At 42.1% G+C, this 7,560-nt stretch overlaps 1 long non-coding RNA gene across 1 annotated transcript; it reads left to right on the top strand.

Moving 5' to 3' along the window:
- The first annotated feature begins 173 nt into the window (after positions 1–173).
- On the top strand, positions 174–6,329 carry LOC119353131. Its single transcript, XR_005170318.1, has 2 exons — positions 174–5,008; positions 5,222–6,329. It is a non-coding gene; the product is annotated as an uncharacterized LOC119353131 (long non-coding RNA).
- The last annotated feature ends 1,231 nt before the right edge of the window (positions 6,330–7,560 follow it).

Genomic DNA, 7,560 nt, shown 5'->3' with positions numbered 1-7,560 from the left:
GACCCGAAAGCACAATTATGCCTTGCCTAACACGCGGGTGGGCTCGCCAGCGCGGCGAAGCCGTGTCCGGTAAGGAATCGGTTGGCGCCAGCCGCCAGGCCTCCCCCACCGCCTCTGCCCCGGCTACAAAAGGCGCCCCAGGCGCGCCCTCTCCTCCCCGCGCTCCGGCCTCCTTTGAGCTTTCCTTCGGGCCGCGCCTCTGCTCTCGCCCAAGTCGCCTCATCGCGTCTCCGCGATTGTTCCCTTTCCTTTCTCTCGTCGTCTCGATTCGTTTCGAATCCCTCGTCGCCTCTGCTCCCTGTGCTCGCAGGGAATTCGGCCCGTCTCGTCCGCCTCCGGGGAGCGATCGACCGGGGATTCCGTCGAGCCGTTCGGTTTTGCTTCTGCGGCTGATTTGGTTTCGGGCGACCCCAGGGCCGGAGCAAGGTCAGTTTCTCGTGCTCGGTCCGATCGGTTCCTTGGTCCCGTCACCTGCCTGCGCTCGTCTCGTCGGTGGTTTCAGATTTGAATTGAATTGAAGGGCCTTCCGGTTCCATGTCCCCGATCGAGCGCCCTCGTCGTGATGTTAATACGAGGTGAATTCGAGACCCTCGTGGATTCTTGCTGTGCCGGCTGATCTAGCTTTTGCTGTATGTGCTCTGCTCTCGTCCTAGATGCAGAACCAATTGAGCGGGCGCTAGTTCTGGTCAGACGATATAGATGAAGGGGCGAGGTTTGACTTCTGTTCATGGTTATTCTGATTGATTGGTTACAGTCCAACGGTTATTCTGATATGGTCAGATTTTCTCGGATGATCAAGCTTTCTATCTCTTATCAAGCTATATAGGATGGAATACACGATCTGCGTTTGGATAATATGTCAATCCCTCCTAATTTAGTTTCTTGGTTTGCACTGTACGGTACAAATTCTGATTTGGATATTTTGCTGGCTGTCCAGAAATTGGGATTACAGTGCCTAACGGGAGCCACTCGTCTTCTTGCTGACCTGCGTTTGCATGATCACTCTCTGCTCAATTTGTTCTTCTGCACAATTCAATTATTCTCCCAACAACTCTGATTTTGATATGCTGCTGGCTCTCCAGAAACTGGAATTACATAGCCTAGCGGCGGGTGGTCCTATTTTGGCTCGCCATGGCGTTTCTTCTTATGGGGATCAACTTTCTGGACCTTTCTTATTGAAATAATTATATTTCAGCAAACATTAGTTTCCCTGCCTTAGTCATTCTCAGCTCTTGCAGATGGTGCCTTGCAAGGGATATAATTGGAGCTTGTGTTGTCTACCTGACCTGATGAGTTTGCGGTTCTTCTGAATCTATCTTCTCAATTCCTTAACTTAGATAATAGTACTAAGATTTCTTACTAGGCAATATTTCAAATTCAGATTTAGCTGCAAAGGTGCAAGAATGAAGCTTCAAACTAGTGGCGTATCCTACAACCGGAAAAAACTTAATCTCTTATCCTCTTATTTTTATTTAATACAGCTACATGTTCTTGTCTTTGATTTAGGTTTTTTGCTTCTGCCCTCCATGTCGTTGCAGATTTGTTTTGGCCTCAGACAATGCTGGTAGTGAGCCTGAATCTGTTAAAATTCGTCTGGTTTGCCATCTACTATCTCTTTGTGGTTTGATTGGTTATCTGTACTCTTGATCCCTGCGTTAGTCTTCCTGCCCATTGCTATCTGATATATTTAGGAAGCCGGGGACTACATGCAAACATGTGCTTTGCACGTGTCACGGTGTCAGGTCAGTGTCTTGACTGTTGGTTCATTTGTGTTTGCTTCCATGCGTTGGTTGCAGGACTGGATCTGGTATGTGGAGATCCCTGGGGTGTTGTATGTCGAAGGGGATTTGAAGCAGGTAGATTTGAATGGCTGTCGTTCGTGTGGTCTTCTGGTTCTCACTTCTGGTTCTCACCGGAGGACATGTTTTGGTGTTCTAACTGAAGTTTTGGGTTGCTCATCAACCTGGAACTTGTGATCCGTGTTTGGATGATCTCAAATTCTCGATCACTCTGACTTAACTTCTTCATATTCATTTCATAGTAAAATAATTTACTCTCCAGAGGTTCTGATTTGGATTATCATTGATGGATCTCCAGAAATTTGGATTTGGCTTAGCGGCGGGGCTGGTCTTCTTCCTATCACTTTGACTTAACTTCTTCATATTCATTTACATAGTAAAATAATTTACTCTCCAGAGGTTCTGATTTGGATTATCATTGATGGATATCCAGAAATCTGGATTTGGCTTAGCGGCGGGGGTGGTCTTCTTCTTGCTGATCTGCTTTGGAATCATTACTTCCTCCTTTCATTTATTTCTCTCCATAGCTCACCTTTAGTCTACGACAATCCTGATTTGCATTTGTTGGTGGTTCTTCAGAAATTGGGTTATATGGCTTAGCGGGAGCACCTATTGTCTTGGTGGTCTACATTGGATGATCGTTACCTTCTCAGATTAATTTCTTCTTCTCCAGAGTTCAATTAGTCTCCCAACAAATTCTGATTGTGATCTGTTGATGGTTTTCCAGAAATTGGAATTGCGGGCGGTCCTATTTTGCCTCAGCATGGCAGTTCCTTTTGTGGCTCAAACTTTTTCAACCTTCCTTATTGAACTGTAATGACATTAGGTTTTATCTGCCTTAGTCGGTAATTCTCAGCTCTTGCAGATACTTGACATGGAAAGGATATAACTGCAGTTTCGGACTGGTGGTGTTGTTGTCCGTCAACCATAGCTGAACTTCCTATCGGAGACAGGCTTATTTGTTCCTGCCCATCGTTTGATCAATGCTTTAACATTTCCCCCTAACTGAAAATTTACAGAAAGGTCTCTTGCTCATTGCAGGTTGTAGTTGGCAAACTCAAGCCCAACCTGATGATGAATCTGTTTGCAAATCTTCTAAATCCACTAGTATTGTTTCAATTCATTTTAACTTAAGTAAAACTACAAATTATCTTACTAGGCAATATTTTATAATACAGATTCATATGTGAAGTTGCATAAATCTAAGGATAATCCGAAGTTTTTGACCAATGGCACATCCTACAACCGAAAATAACTCTTTCCATCCTTCTTTTAATTTCATTTAGCTGCTTGGCCATGTATTTGATATAGGTTTTTGCTCCTACCCTTCCTGTGGTTGCAGATTTGTTTTAGCCGAGGTCATTTGGGTAATGACGCGGAATCTGTTTTAATATTTTGGTTTGCGATCTAGCTCTTCGTCGTTATCTTTAACTCTTTATCCCTATGTTCTATTGGTCTTCTGAAAGTGTGGGTTGCAGGATATAATAGTTAGGAGTTTGTGCCCAAACCTTCATTTGTTAGCGCCACCTCCGTGAGTTCACTTGCAGGACTGGATCTGGATCTGGTTTGGACAGGAAACTCCCTATGGTGTATAACAGTATAGGAAGGAGGCTTGAGGCAGGTCAGTTTCCCATGTTCGGTCACATTGGTTTACTGGATCCCTCATCTGTGCTCGGTGATGGAAGATTTGAGTGGCTATACCTTGAGTTCTTCTGTCTTTGTCTGATGGCTCATCAGTACCGTTGTCCCTCAATACGAGTACAGCTGATCTCGCTTGTGGTATGCGTTTGTGCTCCTTGAGATGCAGGATGTTGTGGAGTGATGAATCAAAGGATCGAGGTTTGCCTTACTGTTCATGGTTATTTTGATTGGTTATGGCTCAGTGGATGGTTATAAGCTAGGATCTTATGTGCTGATGTTTCCCTTATGGATTGAAGCTGTGGATTGGATAGTTAAACATGGGATGGGATCAGAGAATTTGTGAACAGTGCTCGGATAATCAATCCTCCTTGATTTAGTTTCTTTGTTTGCACAGTCAAATTTAGCTTACAACATCTCTGATATAGATTGTTGGTTCTGGGGACTTTCCGGAAGGTGCTCTGTTTTGTTTCACCATGTTACAGGCGGTTTCTTCTGTTGACTTCAATATTTCCTGATTTGCTTTGAACATTATACTTCCTATGGTTTTCTTTGCCCTTGGTAACTATGTGTCCTTGCAGATATTGACATGGATGAGAGATAATATAGTTCGCTATCTGGAACTGGTGTCGTTGCCTAACTGATCTCTCCCAGCCAAGCAGGCTTATCCTAGCCCCTAACTGTTTTGATGCATTATTTAGCTGTTTAATGGGAAGGTGGTTGCAGGTCCTAATTGACTTATTTAGGTCCACCCTGATGTGGAGTTATCTGTTTGAAGATCTTCTAAACCCTACACCTTTCCAATTCATTGCAATTTGTTCAACATATAAATTATCTTATGGAGACAATTTGAACATTCAGATTTATTTGGTGGATCTTTAAGATTCGAAGGTTGCTCTGGGGCTTCAGTCTTGATGGGACATCCTACAACCGAAAAAACCTCTCTACAACCGAAAAATTATCTTATGCTGAGTTATCTCCTGAAGAAACTTGTGTTGTCTTGGTTGCCTTTTGCTTGTAGCATTGATTGTGGTTTTTTGCTTCCGCCTTCCTGTGGTTGCAGATCAAGCCATGCTGGTAGCCATTCAAAATATGTTACCTTTGTGGTTTCTCATCCTCTCTGGTTTACTTTGTTATCTGTACTCCCCATCCATGTGTTTCTGTTGATCTGTTGGCATGCTGGATTTGTTCTTTGCAGTATATGTTGGAATTGGTGGGTGCGCCCTGTAGAGTCAGGTCAGTGTCTGGTCTGCTCTCAATGCAAAAATTAGCTTTGTTCCTATCTTCTCCAATCTCCAATGGCTAATCAACGATTCTGTCTGTCACATAATACAAGGTGAATTTTATCTCGTTCATGGCATGCGCATTTGTTCCTTTAGATACAAGACAGTGGAGATTGTATTGAAGGCTAGAGGTTTGGGTGATTTATGGCTGTTCTTTAGCTCCTCGGATGATATCTTAAGTTTGGGATTGGAATTGTTGGTCATGCCTGCATGGTTGAGGATTCATAAGTGTCTTGAGGCGTGACTGGACTGTTTTGGATATATTCTCCTCCTATTTGGTTTCTCCATGTGAGCAGTTTGGTTTCTGTTCTGAGTATTATTTGGATTTTTGGTTGTTCTATTTGAGCGTAGGCTTGCCATGACTACTTTTTGGCTCAATAGTTGGAATGGGGCAGAGCTCTAGGAGATTCTTCGTGATTTGATCTTGTCAAACTTCTCTCTGTTAGCTTTTAACATTCCAAACATTGTTCTTTCTTGTCAGTAACTCTTAGTTCTATGCAGATGTGGCATACAATGAGGATAATTCAGATCAGCGTGCATAACTTCCCTAAACCAGGCTTATCCCTATCTCCCTTTCTATACTTGTTCACATGTTTTTGATGTTGAACAACTTTCTCCAAAATGGTTAGGCATCATGGTCTCTTGTTCATTGCAGGTGTACTTGACAATTTTACGAAAGAAATCTGATGTCATGCTGTGTGAAAATTTGCTTGGAGACCTTCTGATTTCACATTTTTCTATTTAGTTAGCTAGAAAACCAATTAGCTGTCAAGTCTGAGTATTCAAACTAATCCGCAGAGGTGAAGAGTTCTAAAAGCTTGTTTGGGAGCTTCTTTTTGGATAGAGGACTAATTTGAACTAAAACCACGATACTTATTTTGGGACAGAGGATATATGCTCCATCCTTGTTTTGACTCATTGTCCAGTTCTAATTTTCCTTGAAGAAACTTTTAAGTATGCCGGCGTACCTTTTGCGTCAGCGAGGAAATGGGGACAACGGCTTAAGCCATTAGGTGGGCTGTTCATTGATAGGCACTGTTGGAGGTTTTATTGGAAGATTGTTGAGTTGGAAAGTCTAGCAAAACGTCAGTTGGTGGGGGTACTCGGTGAAGCAAATGGATTAATCCTGATCCTGAAGCATACTACTTGATTTGGTCTTTGTGGCAGCTTTCAGTTTGAACTTGCATTCAGTGGTAGTCTGGAGTTAGTAGTGTGCACATCTGATTCTTCCAACCGTCCTGAAGCATCTTACTTGGTTTCTGTTCTGTGCCATCGGTATCTGCTTCAACTTGCATGTGGTTTATAATATGATCTCATCTTTTGCTCCGAATCAAGAAAATGCTAGAAGTAATGATGCCTTAACTGGAAGTTCCTTTAGTCTCAAACAACGGTCCAACAATGGAAATATCAGTTCATACTTGTATAGGAGATTAATCAAATTTTCATTTGGCTATTAATTGCCATACTGTTTCCGGAAGCTGGGTTTTAATAGGCTGCTTGTATCTAATTTTATATCTAGCAGCAATATCTTAGCTGCAAATTTATATCAATGTACATGAGCTCTGTATATGCAGTAAAATATCTCCATATATTTGATTGCTTTGGGACACTTGGATTTGTCGGTCTGCTATACTGCATACAGTTGTCCACACTTGGTTTGTTTATTAATTATTTTCCTGGTGAGATCCTTAGGATCATCTTATGACACAATCAATTTTTGGTGTGCACAGACTTTTAAATTTTGGTGATAAAGAAAGATCCCACCTAGTTTGTTGGCTCTCTCACTTGAGTTGATTTAACAGTAGTAGCCTCCTGACTTGCTGGGTAATGTTGATGACTTGATATGCAGAAAGAGGCTAGGAATTATTGCCGTATACTAAAACAATGGAGGGTTAAATTCTGAACTGGAAGCTGAACAAATAGTTTGCACTGAACACTCTATTCCAGATGTCTTAGATTACTTTCATCTCCACTGATTCCTGTTTGTTGGTATGGAATTGATTTTCAGAAAATGATGTTCTCTCATTGGTTCTTCTCCACTGGGATCTGGATTACACATATCTTCAATTCAATGCATCTTCTCAGTTTGCTGGGGAACTTCCTAGCTTTAATTTGACAACTAGCAAAACAGTCTGGCTAATTCGAAGTTCATTCATCCTGGATTAAAGACAAAAAGCGTTCGCACATCTTACTGTCTTTCTAATGGATAATTTGATCTGGTTTATAATTACATAATCTCGGTTTCTGGGAGCTCCCTAATTTCAATTTCGTTGGCAACTAGCAAAAATACTAACTTCGACAATTCCTGCCAATTGCATACTCTTAACTCCAGCTATATATAGGCCAGACATCATGTTTCATAGTCCATACGTCCTGAATTTTTAAGACACAAAAGTATCTCCTCTAGCTTTCTTTGTTTGTGCCCCATGACCTTATGATCTTGTGAAAACGTTGTGTGAATATTTATTGCCAATTGTGTGTCATGCCAATGCTGCCTTTGGTTGATTGTGTGCTTTTCTGAATAACTGGATGTAGTGTTTGCTAATTTTTGTGTTAAGTAGTTTTGTAGTTTAACACTGCCTTTGCCGGTCCCAAGCCCGGATGAGAAAATGTGGAGGGAACTGCATCGTTTGCATTTGAACCTGCATGGTCTCCAAATATCACTGCAGTTATGATTACCACTACCTTCCAAGTGCAGTATCAGGATCAGTCATGCATACAACAAAAATAACAGGGAACTCGCCCACTTGCTTGAATCTGCTACACTGCAGGTCACGCTTCCATTGCGCTACTTGTACAGCAAATTGCAGGGTTTTTTTTGACGCGTCAACGGCGGGCTT

The sequence above is a fragment of the Triticum dicoccoides genome, chromosome 2A (genome assembly GCF_002162155.2).
Source record: "Triticum dicoccoides isolate Atlit2015 ecotype Zavitan chromosome 2A, WEW_v2.0, whole genome shotgun sequence".
Lineage (NCBI taxonomy): Eukaryota > Viridiplantae > Streptophyta > Magnoliopsida > Poales > Poaceae > Triticum > Triticum dicoccoides.
This window is presented reverse-complemented; position numbering and strand designations above follow the sequence as displayed.